Source organism: Anomaloglossus baeobatrachus, chromosome 5 (assembly GCF_048569485.1).
Source record: "Anomaloglossus baeobatrachus isolate aAnoBae1 chromosome 5, aAnoBae1.hap1, whole genome shotgun sequence".
Lineage (NCBI taxonomy): Eukaryota > Metazoa > Chordata > Amphibia > Anura > Aromobatidae > Anomaloglossus > Anomaloglossus baeobatrachus.
The window spans coordinates 435,848,558-435,863,156 of NC_134357.1; the positions used below are offsets into that span (position 1 = coordinate 435,848,558).

A 14,599-nucleotide genomic window follows, 5' to 3' on the forward strand; every position below is an offset into this window, starting at 1 on the left:
ATACTCACAGTTGTGATGGGACTTGTGTCCATATGATAGATAAGAAAATACGGCCACTACATGGTTATGTAATTTAGCCCTTGGGTCTTCTAATTTTAGTGCCTATACACTCCAAGAACAGGCAAGTTTGGACAAAGAAATGCATAACTGCATTAGTTTATTGCTATAATCTACAGAAAATCTCCACTAACTTGGATTCTTGTTGTAGGATGCTGAATATTTGCAACAGATTAAATTGCAAATGATGACGTCATCTGTGCCATGTGAGGCATAAATTGACATTTAACGGGTTTAAAATCAATAGCGCTGGTCAATGTACGATGCAGATTGTCTCCATAATGTGAAGAATATTTTATGAAAACTTGTACATAGTGCTAGTATTGTAATACACAAGTTGACTTTCCACCTGGAAAATCCGGACAAAATAGTTGTAGTAGGACTTTAAATCTAAGTCCCCTGCCGCCTTATACTAAGCTGCCAGCTGCTTCATCCTTTTCCAGTGCCGCTCAGGTCCCACAGCGCCATCTTGTGACTAACTTCTGACTGCTGGAAGTCAGAAGTTATGTAACAAGTTCTCAATACAAGTCTATGAGAGGCAGAACAAGGCCCTCATAGACATGTATTGAGTAGCCTCCGCCTCCATGAAACATTGGAGCTGCCGGCAAGTCACAAATCATGGGAGACTGACCGGAGCAGCGGTGATAGAAGATGAAGACTGCGACAGGAGAGTAGAAGACCAGGGGCAGGGATTTAGATTTAAAGCCCCACTCCAGCAGTGTAGTAAAAAAGCAAACAAATGTTGGAGTGTTGCTTTAAGATTGTTCACACTTCGAGTTTTGGAAAGGTTTCTTCCATTTTGGCAGTGCTTTTTTAATAATAAGTAGCTGGATTTGGCTCTAAGGCAGTAGAAAAATATAAAACACATTACAAAGTGTGCTTTTATTTGTGCTGTTTTTTTCACAGTTTTGTTGGTTTATTTTTTATATCTGACATGTTTTTGTAGCATGTTCTAGATGTGACATTCATTGTGCATTTTAGGTGCGACGTTCATTGTGCAATTTTCCATAAGATTCTCTGGAGAAAATAAAAGCATGAAAAAAATATTAAGAAAAAAAAATCACTTGGAAAATAAGACCTAAAAAGCATGGCAATTTTTTTTCTCAAAACAATCTGTGTGTGGAGAAAGCATTTGGAGTTGTACCTGTTGTAGATGGGTCACTTATACCTGATAATACTGTAGCTTATGCAGGGACATAGCTATGTGGGGTGCAAAGGTAGCAGTCACATCCAATGCCCAGAGGGAAATCATAGGCCGATTTGCCAAATGAGACCAGTATGATAAAGGGCCCATGGTAGGTCGGGGACATTACAGATTTTGTGCAGGGCCCAGAAGCTTCAAGGGATTGTCCACTATTATGACAACCCATTCTAATGCCACATTTTTCCCCCAGGTAAAATAATAAAGCCTATACTCCCCTACCGTGCCAATGAAGTGTCAGCAGTGAGGTAGCTCTCTGTGGCGGGGCTCACGTGGGGTTCTGACGTCACACAAGTCCCACATTGAATCAGCACCTGCTTCCTTCTCCCCGCCTTTGGACCAAATGAGTTAATCAACAGGAAGTGAGTGCTGCGGCTGCCCTCACTTCCTGTTGATTGTTTGTTTGATCCAAAGGCGGGGAGACCGATGTCGGCACTAATTAGATGCAGGGTTTGTGTGATGTCACAAGCCTAGATGAGCCGCGGCACCACTGGAACCGCACCGCCATGTGAAGCGAGTATAGGCTTTATTATTTTACCTGGGGGAAACATGTGGAATTAGAAGAGGTTGTCCTATTAGTGGACAACTCTTTTAAAGTTATTGCTTTGAGCTCATGGACCAGTGCAAACTCATGACCTGTTTCTATGCCATAAATAGTGTCAGTATCATCTTGCTTCTATTTCGTTTTACTATGCACCATGGCTGTGATCCATTAAGACTAGCGTCATGCATGCCATTCTTAATGAACAGTACACTGGAGTAATATGCGGCAAAGATACATGTGTGCTTCTTAATCCGTTTGAAGCATCTTTCATCTATCTTGTGCCCATGCCTGATTAATTCATCAGGCGTGCTTGTCCATTGTATAGAAGTTGCCAAAACTGCAAGACACAACATTTTTTCACAACTTTAGGTTGCTCAAAAATATGCGACATTTCAAGATGTTTTAACCAGAACTCTGGAGAAAGTTGCTTAATGAATCTGGGCCCATGTACATTAATACTGGCTACTGTGGAAATATTCAACACACTTTCCATATTGGAGGCAGAGTGCATAACTAGAGCATAAGATGGATAAATTATGGGGCTTTCTTCCACCAGGGTGGGCACGGTCTTATAGTTTTCTATTAGGTATTCCTTTGACTAATCATTTGGAATGGAAACCACAAATCATACCCTGTGTTTTCCCGCTTTCCCTGTAAATATTTGTTTAAGGATTAGCCTAGAAAGTCAGTATATGAGAGCGGAATATTATAAAAGTCTGACTGGCTCTTAATTTATATTCATTGACGGTGATCACACACAGGTCAATTCATCAGCAGCTTACTGGGCGCCTTCTAGATGTATCCAATCTCATTACGCTATTTATTCATTGTAATAAATGAGTTTAATGCCCCGCGTTAGGGTTATTCTACACTGCACTGTTCTCAGATCCATCTTACTGTACATATTTTAATGTTTGCTGCTAAATTAATACCTTTTATTACTGCATCAACGCCTGAGTGGACACCGCTTGAACATTAATCATACTTGCCCGTGGTTCATCCCACCCAACTTGCCATGCCCGGCACAGTGACTCGTGCGTTGATAGAGATATCTGAGTCTAGCTCGATGCCTGCACCCCACGTCTTGTATTCACAGTCTGAAACAATGTTACAGAGGAAACCTTAGCATGTTTCTTGCGGTGAATACACTAGCATGTTGTGGGTTAACCCATGTAAGAATATCCCAGCCCGCCTAGAAATAGACTAATTACCGTAAAGAATTCAGAATCCTTAATAGATTGGAAGATTGAGGATCTAAGTGTTTACAGGAAAACAGCTGGGTGGGGATTCTGCTTCTTTCTGTCATCTACCATGATGTGCATTGAATGGAGAATGAGAGACCAGCTTCCATTGAAAAGGCTGACAACTAGAAATAAAAGCGCTCATTCTTCATAGCGGACAATATGCGTAGCTCATTTTTTTGTTATATTTTAATACTGGGGTTTCCAATTTTTTTTTGCAAGTAGTAAATTGAATGGCCAATGGTATTCCTGTTGTATTTGTCAATCACTCCCTCTGGTAAGAGAAGCAATTCTGATAAGAGAGGATTATTATAAAATTATGCAATTCCCTATTAAGCATTAGGTATTGGGATTATAAAAAAGAGAGAAAGCCTGCAGAAACCGCAGCACCCATGTGTAAGAGCTGTATTTGCTATAGCATTCACTTAAATAAGGCTCAAGGGGAACACTGGCTCTAATTGAAGCAATCCAGCTCAGTATGGAAACCTATTTTCAAGGCATTGCTCCATGGGAAAAATATGCAAAATAGCTCTTACCAGCCAAACCAGAGGCCCATAGGTAGAGTAGAAACAGTGGTGTATACAGATGGCTCTCACGTCTTTGGACTTTGGCTTTGGATTTTCTTCCCATGGAGAATTGCTTTATAAATATATCTCCATTCCAAGTTTGACATCTTTAATGAAAGTCAGTACTTCCAACCCACCTCCTCCCTGAACTGTATCTAAGGCATCTTATTATGCCAATCCATACTCTCCATTGTACTGCTGAGGGGCAAGAACCCTGAAACAGTCTTTTTACAGATGTTGTTTTGTTTGGCTGGTACTTGCACACTTAAACAATACAGATTTGCCATACATGAAGCACATAGGCAACAGTGCTACTTTTTCTTGAAAAAGTCAGACATTTTTAGAATCCTTGTAAACAGCTCTGAAGCGAAGTTGTAATCCGAAAATAATTTATTGTTTAGAACAATGTTTGAGGTTAAAGGGAACCTGTCACTAGGTTTTCCCCATATAAATGTACGGCCACCATGTGTAGGCCCTTAAAATTGCATCATGTGAGTGCGATGACAGTTGGAATAATACATAATAAAGGCCGTCTATACATTCAAAAGCCAAGAATTGGACATCCAGGCAAAATATTGGAGTCAACAAGTTGGTTAACATCACAAGATCTATCAGCTCTGGTATGACAAACAAGCCAGTGGAGGTGACTCGTATGCGTCGTACCAGTGCGATCACAGACGTTTATGCAAGCATTATGCTATGCATATTACACAAGTCTAGAGTGATGGTCCGTAAAAAGGTGTCGAAGTCTCAACTTCAACATCATCATAAGAAGCATCGACTTGACCTTGCAAAAAAGTATGAAAAGGGGACAGTAGAAGATTGGAAATGGGTGATTTAAAGCGATAAGATGAAAGTCAATAAACTAGGCTCTGATGGGTGCAAATGGGTCTGGAAGAAACAAGGGAAAAAAGGGTTAACAGTTAAAAAAAAATTGAACAATTATATGGGGTTGTTTCACTGCCAAAGGCATTGGCTACTTAACCAGGATTCATGATGGTCTATGGCAAGTGTTGGTTACGACTTGCTACCAGTGATAGATAATAATACATCTGGAAACATTTGTGACATTGCGTCACGGTTATGTCACAGGTCGCAACGCCATAGAGTATCATCCATCCAACGTTGCAATGTGATTTCAGTGTCACACGATACAACGCCACCATGTAGCATTATGTGTACTTGCAGCCAATTAAAACCAAGCCTGTGCTTTAAATAATGTAATAAGTGTGCCGGCTGAGGATACTTACTGTCCTAGTTCCCTAGATGTTCCGCTGATCTGACCTCTATACCTGGCTCATGTAGAACGTCTCAGAGGGTGTGCTGAATAATGGGCCGAGACACCCTCACACATGCTTCATTATCCCATTGTGTCTATGTCTTAAAGTTGCGGATACAACTAAACTCAGAGGATTCATCTTACCGGTTCCCCATAATTGTTATTAATTTAACAACTAGTTTTGACAATTGGCCATATCCCATCCCTGTGCGCAGTTTCCTATTTTTCTCCAGACATCTACTTTTAGTTTGTGAGATAGGGAGTAGGTGACAATTGCCATTATCATCGATTTAAAGGGGTCTGTCAAGTATTAGGAAAACCATGGCTGCTTTTCATAAAACAGCATCACCCCTTATTATGGGTTGTGCATGGCATTGCAGCATAGCTCTATAAAATTCAATTGGGCTGAGTTCCAATACGAGACATAATCCATGGTCAGAGGTTCCACAGTTTCTGGAAGACATCAGACAGGTTCTTCTTATCTAGCACAACCCCTTCACTATCTTAGAGCTTATTTTTGTCATTTACAGTCCTTCCTCTCCGATCCCTTTTTCTGCAGGTTAGAATATTACATATACAACTCGTGTATCCAACTAGTTCTACAAGAAAACCCAGCGTTAAGACATTGCTTTACGTGCCCCCATGCCAAACTGGCAGATGTCCTTGGTACAGAGGAATTATTTAGCTTCTACTTCTTGGTTTTCAATAGAAATGAATATGATCACACTTAGAGCATAATAACAAACCTAAAAATACCAATCATAAAATAGCGCCTCTCATTGGAGATGTAGAGAACGCCAAGTCAGAAGATTCCTCCTGGTGAATTGGTAAGTGTAAATCTATTGCAGCACACACTGTAAATGGAATATAATGATGCCTGATTGATTTTACAGTGTTTATATACATAGACAAGCGGGATTATATTACCGCTCATCTCCCATTCTGCTTGTAAAACTTCAGACCCTGCTTGATGTTCATCTCCGTACACCAAACAGCGATTTATATTACCCCAGTTCTGTGGCCTCAGCAGTCCAAAATGTCCTCGTAATGCTGACTGCTGACAAGATCTTCCTGATGGCTGTAATAGCGCAGTTATTAAAAGCCGCCATCCATAATTTCATCCAGTGCCGTCTCTCCCACCTCTCTTAAAGCTGCAAACACTAAGGATTTATCTGTAAATAATTCAGGAAGCTGATAGATGAAACATCAGCATCAATATAACTCTTGTTGTATCTCATTTCAACTTTATGTCCTTAGCGACATAAGTCACTTGTAAAACAAATGTATTCAGACGAGAATCGAACGAAGCCGCAGCGTGAAGGCTGTGCTGTGATCTTTTAATAAAGGGTGAAAGGCTGTAAGTTTTATAGAAATGTACAATATACATATTTTATATTTATCACATCATTTAATAAAAAGGTTATTAGCAAAGTATGGTAAGGGACATTTCTTCTGCTTTGCGGCATCTAAATACCTTCCGAATAATAAAAGCCTTTGTATGTTCAAAAGGACTTAAAGGGAACGTCAACTCAGAAAATGCAAATAGCGGGTTAATCTGCAGATAAACAGTGTTACAGTGCTGCCTGGTCACATTACTTAACATTGCAGATCTGTCTTCCCTAAAGGATTGACAAAATTGCAGAAGTCCTGGCCCGCGATATATTTAGTCAACGCATTTCAGACAATGGATATCTCCTTCATCAGGATTTTGTCCTGATGGAGATCTCAATTCTCTGAAATGCGTTGACTAAATAAATCACAGTCTAGGACTTCTACAATTTTGTCATTTCTTCCATGGCAGCACAGATTAACCCCTTTTCCTTGTTTCTTCCATGCTTGTGGGGCTGCTGCAGCCATTGCTTCTTACTACAGTGGTTGTGACTCTCACAACCACACAAGGTGAGCACCTAGATTATGGTACCTACATCCACTTATCCTTCGTGGCTCCAGTCACACTAAGCAACTTACCAGCGATCCCAACAACGATAGGGATCGCTGGTAAGTTGCTAGGAGGTTGCCGGTGAGATGTCACACTGCGACGCTCCAGCGACCTGACCTGGCAGGGATCGCTGGAGCGTCGCTACACGAGTTGCTGGTGAGCTCACCAGCAACCAGTGACCAGCGCCGCGTGGAAGATGCTGCGCTTGGTAACTAAGGTAAATATCGGGTAACCAACCCGATATTTACATTGGTTACCAGCGCACGGAGCTACACGTGCAGAGAGCAGGGAGCAGCGCACACTGAGCGCTGGCTCCCTGCTCTCCTAGTTACAGCACACATCGGGTTAATTACCCGATGTGTACTGCAGCTACATGTGCACAGAGCAGGGAGCAGCGCACAATGCTTAGCGCTGGCTCCTTGCTCTCCTAGCTACAGCACACATCGGGTTAATTAACCCGATGTGTCCTGCAGCTACATGTGCACAGAGCAGGGAGCAGCGCACAATGCTTAGCGCTGGCTCCTTGCTCTCCTAGCTACAGCACACATCGGGTTAATTAACCCGATGTGTCCTGCAGCTACATGTGCACAGAGCAGGAGCCAGCACTGACAGTGAGAGCGGCGGAGGCTGGTAACAAAGGTAAATATCGGGTAACCAAGGACAGGGCTTCTTGGTAACCCGATGTTTACTGTGGTTACCAGCCTCCGCAGTAGCCGGCTCCTGCTGCCTGCACATTTAGTTGTTGCTGTCTCGCTGTCACACACAGCGATCTGTGCTTCACAGCGGGACAGCAACAACTAAAAAATGGACCAGGACATTCAGCAACAACCAACGACCTCACAGCAGGGGGCAGGTTGTTGCTGGATGTCACACACAGCAACATCGCTAGCAACGTCACAGAAGTTGTTCGTTAGCAGCGATGTTGCTAGCGATGTTGCTTAGTGTGACGGGGCCTTAAGACCCTATTGCGCTTCTGTTTTTCCAGCTTTTATAGTTTTGATTCTCTGAAAGTTTAGATTACGCCTGCTACCTATAACAAGAAAATGTAGGGAGAGAAACTGCTGAGGCTTTTAGTGCAGAGGGAAAAACTGCTAAAAAATTCAGGATACAAGTCATGTAACGGCAAGAAATATAGTAGAGTTATTTAGTATGTACACACACAAAGAGTCACTAGAAATACATGGCATTTCTGAGCCACTTTTTGTTCTACCTCGTAAGATCTGTCTCGATTAAAACCTTGGTGAACTGACTAAACCTGAAAAAAGGTATTAGAGAATTAAAATAATGTATAAGAATTAAAATAAAACCAAGCTACATGGTGACACGTCACACTTTTGGACTGGGACATAATTGTTGATAGCGTCACATGCCAACCCAAAGCAGCCACCACAAAGATACAGACCTCATGCATGTTACAGGTCTGCGACTCTAAAATAGTGAGGTGATACATACGGCACTTCTGGGGTGGTGCACATGTAGGGTCCACAACCATCTCAAGCAGATGTAGAAACTTGGCACTCAAAATCTATGTGAATATTGTTTTTTATTGTGAAAAACTAGTAGGACCAGCACAAGCACAGATGTTTCGGTCAAAAAATCTTCATAAGTGTGATGCAGAGGGTCCTCAGAAAGTATAGTAGTGTGGTGAGCGGCGTAGCTGGGTATGACGCGGTGTCCACCTATGCAGTGCCATATAGACAGCAATGGACACCATGTCATACCCAGCTGTGCCGCTCGCCATGCTACTCTACTTTCTGAGGACCCTCTGCACGCACACTGATGAAGGTCTTTTGACCGAAACATCTGTGCTTGTGCTGGTCCTACAGGTTCTTCACTATAAAAACCACTATTGACATTGATCTTGAGTGCCAAGTTTCCACATCTTCGACTCTAAAATAGTCACGAAGCAGAAAGTCAAGTCGCACACATGTTTTCAGTTGTTCGACTTGTCTGAGAGCTGCTGTTACGCGACATGTCCGTTTTCCGGTTTGCTACATTTTCGGTAGTGGCAGTGATATACACCAGATGCATAATTGGCCAGCAAGGCATAAAGCAACAATTTATCCCAAAATGAGAATTAATTTCCTTGCATAGAAAATAATGTGCTGAGAATGAACTCGTAAATATCGCCAGTGTCAAGAAAGTGTTTCTGTCTTCCTAATTGCCTGCACAAGTAATTTCTCATCTGTCAATAGTGTTAAAAAGATAATGATGTGAAGTGAGAATTCTCTATCTATTATTTTTCACTCCAAAATTCTTTTCACGATGAGCCAAATATAAAGCCTATTTTTTTGTTGTAATGTTGAAGAGGCGTTGTACACGCTGCAAACCTTTCGATCCGCAGTAACTTATCTTCGTGGTACCGCTACCGATGTGCAACCTCGATGTTTCTCAACAGTGAAAAGAGTCATAGGTGACATCTCGGTGATGATGAATGACATGATTCTTAAAGAATAAGATAAACACTTTAGGCAGAAAAAAAACAGTCATATACAGTACAACAGTTCTGCCTGTGGCTCACTGTTAGGGTTTCTGCTCTCCGTACTACAGGTCGTGATATCGAGTCCTATCGAAGATCCGCTACAGGAAAGATAAATAAAGAATAAAGAAGATAAATAAGTTAATGCAAATAATTAATTACATTTATAAAAGTATAATCTCAGTACCTTTAGGGTATGTGCACATGATAAGTATTTGCAGCCGACATTTCTGCATCAAGTGTCTTCTAGGCAGGAGAAATGCTGTAAATAATTTAGGAAAATGTGCATGAGGTTTCAGACATCTGATTCATTTTGCTGTTACAGTAAAATGCTATATTTATTTTTTTTTTTTTGTAGGAAAAAAAATGTAGCAAATATGCGACATGTGAACATACACCAAGGAGAAAATAAAGCAGCATTGGCATGAGATTTCAGAAATCTCATTCACTTTATTTTTTTGCGGAAAATACTAATGAAATCTAAGGGGTATCGTTTCTCTATGTGGAGAATGACATTTAGCTTATGAGCCATGCAATGCTCTTCTAGGAAATTAAAAATGCAAATTGCCTCTTCAGAAAAGAAGATAAACGCATGAAAAATGCAGCAAAAACAGGTGTGAACAAGCCCTTATAGTGGCAGGGATGTAGGGCAGATGAGAGAGCAGTGTCTTGTGTTAGAAACTACACAGCACATGTGTACAGTGATCCCTATGGTGTTAAAGGGAATCTGTCACAAGGTTTTTGCTCCCAATCTGAGAGCAGCATAATGTATAGGCAGAGATCCTGATTCCAGCGATGTGTCACTTACTGAGCTGCTTGCTGTCATTTTGATAAAATCACTGTTTTCTCTGTGCCAGATCTAGCTGTTATACAGAGCTCATGAATATGCTGGACTACCTGGCAGCACGCCAAGTAGTCCTCTAATGACAATCTCCTGCTGATTGAACAATGATTTTATCAAAATTACACTAAGCAGCCCAGTAAGTGACAGATCGCTGGAATCAGGGTCTCTCACCCTATGTTATGCTGCTCTCAGATTATGAATTAAAAACCTTGTGACAGATTCTCTTTTAAAGGGAACCTGTCAAGCAAAAACAAAACACTAATACCCTGCAGATATGGGGTTAATATGCAGGTTAATAGTGTTCTGACATTGCTCAGCCATTGCATGATGACCCTGAGGAAATTAATCTTATTCCTCTCGGCAGCCTCCGGCTTTCAGTCATATAGGGGTGATGCAAAGTGAGGGACAAGGGTAACTGCCCCCGTCACTGACTGGCAGCTGGCTCAACATTGCATCTGTACAGAATCAGCTGTCAGTCAGTGCCAGGGGGCGGTTACAGCCGCAGCACACTATAAACGGTTTGGTGACTGAAACCTTACCAGCTGCACCCCTATGACTGAAAGCCAGAAGTTGCCGGCAGGAATGCAGGTCATACGGCTCACAGTGCGGCGACCACACTGTGTCAGAGTGGTATTAACATGCAGATGAACCCCATATCTGCAGGGTAGTAGCATTTTTTTACATGACCAGTTCCCTTTAAGACTAGAAGTCCCAGAGAGGGGTCATTTGACATTTCTACCATTGAAATCCTATGGAGCTCGAAATTCCTGGGACTTCTAGTGTTAAGTGACTGGGCCATTGTGCAGATGCAGCTTGGCTGACTATATGAGTGGTAGATCACAGTCAAACATGTTTTTTGCCACAACTTTCTGAGCCTCATATAGAAATCTGATATAAGATCAATAGAGAACAACTAAATATTAAAGATGGGGATTCTGTCTATAACTTTCAAGAAGCGTCTGTAAATTCCCTGCTATGAGCCGATCGTCATACTGCTGACCGTTTACTGCATTACTTAGTAGACATGGCCCTGTAATTGTCTGTGGCTCTGTGAACCGCGCAGAAATTGCCTGGACACACATTTGGGCTTTAAACCCTTAAACTTGGCTGCATCCCCAGATAAAAAAAACCCAGATACAGCTCTGTGGTAATTAACCTAGAGAAAGCTATCGCAGGAAGCACACGTAGGAGGGAGGATGGCCGGCGTTTGTGGATTGCTGTTGACTCTGACGGCTAGTGCAGAAATAATTGGCCTACTACAGGCGACATCTTTTCAATAATTGGAAAAAAACCCCTATTTTATCATCTCCCGTTGGTGCAGGAGGGCGTTGTTGCCCTGCTCTGAGCCGACGTACGGTCTGGCCGGTACACATAGCCGCCATATCTTGCAATAATCCCAGTCTGCCTGAATGAATGGATCTATTTGTTTAGGTAAACGTTTTCTGTGGTTCATAAAGCCCCCTGATTGCCTTCCGCGTGCTTACTTTTTTTTTTTTTCTCTCCGTCTTCTTCCGCAGGAGAGATAATCTCATCCCTTAGGGCTGCATATGTAATTTTTTTTTTTCACTATTTTAAATACGTGATTAAATCCTATTTAAAAAGAGTAATAGAATCTTTACCATTCTGCAGAATAGGTATTGAAAGATTCACCTTTAATCAGCTTCATTCTGTGTTTTTTAATGCGATGCCAGAGGCGGCTGCGACGGCGGTGTACAACCGTATAACAGCGGCTGATTAACCAACAGGTTTTAGCGGTAGATTTCATATCTCCCTTGTAAAAATTGCCTTTAATACACAATGAGGATTGAGGCTGCGGCGCTATCATGTCAGACCGAGCGGCTGCCGCTGTTCCTCCTCCGCCAGTCCTCTTAACAAGGCGTCTCGCTTAGAACAATTCAGCTTTTTTTTTTTTTTGCCCAAAACTCAAACATTTGCTTGCTAAAACAAAAACAGGGAAGCCAATTAGGTAGGGAGAATAACCAAAATAGCATTTTGATTGCAAGTCTCTCCCCTGCTTCGCTTTCTAATCACGTTATTTAGTAAAATCCCGTGTTGCAGAGCGCTGGCAAAATGCATTAAAACGCACAGTTGGGATGGAAATATAAGATTGTAAATTGCAGTGGATGGAGAGAATAGAGCCGTTACAATACCACAATAACTCACAAAGCTCGTTCTCAGGGTTATTAAGTGAAGCGCATATACAAATGCATTCATCATGTTCTGTTTTTGATGGGTAGAAACAGGAGAATAAGAGAATATGACAGCAGAGAATTTCTCACGCGTCCATCTTGCTTGTTCTTTGGTGATGCATTGGCAATTAACATGGAGCTGCGTTTAAAGCTCGGCGGAAGAGGACTTCTGTTCCCTCCAGCCCTTTATCAGTCGCGTACGGAGGGTGTAGAATTCTTAGGGGTAATAAAAAAAAGCAGTGCCAATGATCCACTCCACTGGTTACCCTGGGACTGCGATCAAGCACCATTTTGAACTGTATGTCAACCTGACATCGATACAGTTCATTCCTGTGGCTGAGTAGGGAGCCGTAGACCACCAACTGCCTACCACCTACTAGATATTAGTGTCCTGGCGTAGGCAAGTGCTATTCTGAGTCTGCATTGCACCACCTATGCTAGTCCGCTTTCGGTCGCTGGGATTAGGCGAGAATAAACTTTATTTTTATGTATGAGATGGTACAAAGGTGGCACGAATACTGTTTGCAGGAGTATTCTGGGTATCATTAAAGTGTTTCCCTGAAAATAAGCCCTACCCTAAAAATAAGCCCTATTCTAAAAGTAAACCCTACCTTAAAAATATGCACTACTCTGAAAATAAGCTCTACCCTGAAAATAAGCCCTACTCTGAAAATAAGCCGTATCTTGAAATTATGCAGTACCCTGAAAATAAACCCTACCTTGAACATATGCACTACCCTGAAAATAAGCCCTACCCTGAAAATATGCGCTACCCTGAAAATAAGCCCTACCCTGAAAATAAGCTGTACCTTGAAATTATGCGCTACCCTGAAAATAAACCCTACTTTGAAATTATGCACTACCCTGAAAATAAGCCCTACCTTAAAAATATGCACTACCCTGAAAATAAACCCTACCTTAAAAATATGAGCTACCCTGAAAATAAGCCCAATATTGAAAATATGCATTACCCTGAAAATAAGCCCTACCCTGAAAATAAGCCGTACCTTGAAATTATGCGCTACCCTGAAATTAAGCCCTACATTGAAAATATGCACTACCCTGAAATTAAGCCGTACCCTGAAAATAAGCCCTACCTTAAAAATATGCACGACCCTGAAATTAAGCCCTACCCTGAAAATGAGCTTTATCTTGAAAATAAGCCCTACCCTGAAAATAAGCCCTAGGACATTTTTCATTGCAAAAAATAATATAAGACATTGTCTTATTGTCGGGCAAACACAGTACTTAGAATGAGCACTAAAGGGGCAAAGATATTTTAAATAGGGAGTACGCAGGGAGAATTATCTGTTTTTAAGGATACATTCAGGCAGGGAATATTATTGATTATGGGGGCGCCATACTTTCCATTAGGGTACGGTTCCACTTCTGTTTTGCACGGACGAGTGCAATTTGATAAAACATTTGATTGCTCTCACTCTAGTGCAAAACTATGGGGCAGTGTCCATCTGTGATTGATTTCTCATGTCATAGCGGAATGCAGAATGAATCCCAGCATGTTGTGTTTGGCAGCAAGTCACGGCTCACACACCCCCATACAAGTCTAAGGGAGCGTGTGAAACATCCCACTGAACTCACATGTCATCCGACTGCAGTGCAATGTACGCAGAGACAGACAGCGGATGAGATGGGGAGAAAGTATTCCCTCCTCTTCTCCTCAGCTGTGACCCGATTGCAAGATCGCATCACAGTTGCGTAACCCTCGGCTCACACTCGCAACAGAGGGTCATTACCATATCTCTTTCGATGCTGTCGCATCGGACGTTATGTGGAAGTGGACCGTACCCTCACAAACACACTGGCAACCAATGCTACACAGAGATGTAATTTTATCACACAGATTTTAGCATTAGAAATGCACCTTTTGCATACCAAAACACAAAACAATGCTAAATTCTAAAAGACAAAACAAGGCCAAATTATGTGGCCATTTGGTAAAGTGTTTGCACCAGTTTTAGGTAAAATCTACCTTGAAGTTATGGCAGTATACAATTAGACCAGACCCCATGACCAGAGGTAACTAACTATACCATATATGTAACCTGTACAGCTACAAGGGGCCTAGTATATACAAGTAGTTCTCAATAAATTAGAATACCATCAAAAAGTGAATTTATTTTAGTTATTCAATACTGATTTCTATGTATAAATACATGTGTGGTCAATATAAAGGACGGGCCCATGACTTATTCCTTCCAAATACATATATATAGTACTAAGGACCAGGGGGCACTCGCTG

The 14,599-nt window shown here is 41.7% G+C and overlaps 1 protein-coding gene and 1 long non-coding RNA gene across 2 annotated transcripts in view; one reads left to right on the plus strand and one right to left on the minus strand.

Moving 5' to 3' along the window:
* Nucleotides 1-14,599, plus strand: part of CDH4 (cadherin 4) — a 1,210,640-nt gene that overhangs the window by 309,201 nt on the left and 886,840 nt on the right. The gene's annotated exons all lie outside the window — the stretch shown is intronic.
* The window catches only part of LOC142310268 (uncharacterized), a 30,606-nt gene continuing 24,674 nt past the window's right edge, over nucleotides 8,668-14,599 (minus strand). The window contains exons 2-3 of the long non-coding RNA XR_012754115.1: nucleotides 9,494-9,568; nucleotides 8,668-9,407 (exon numbers count right to left, since the gene is read on the minus strand). This is a non-coding gene — a long non-coding RNA (uncharacterized LOC142310268). The remainder of the gene's footprint in view (nucleotides 9,408-9,493; nucleotides 9,569-14,599) is intronic.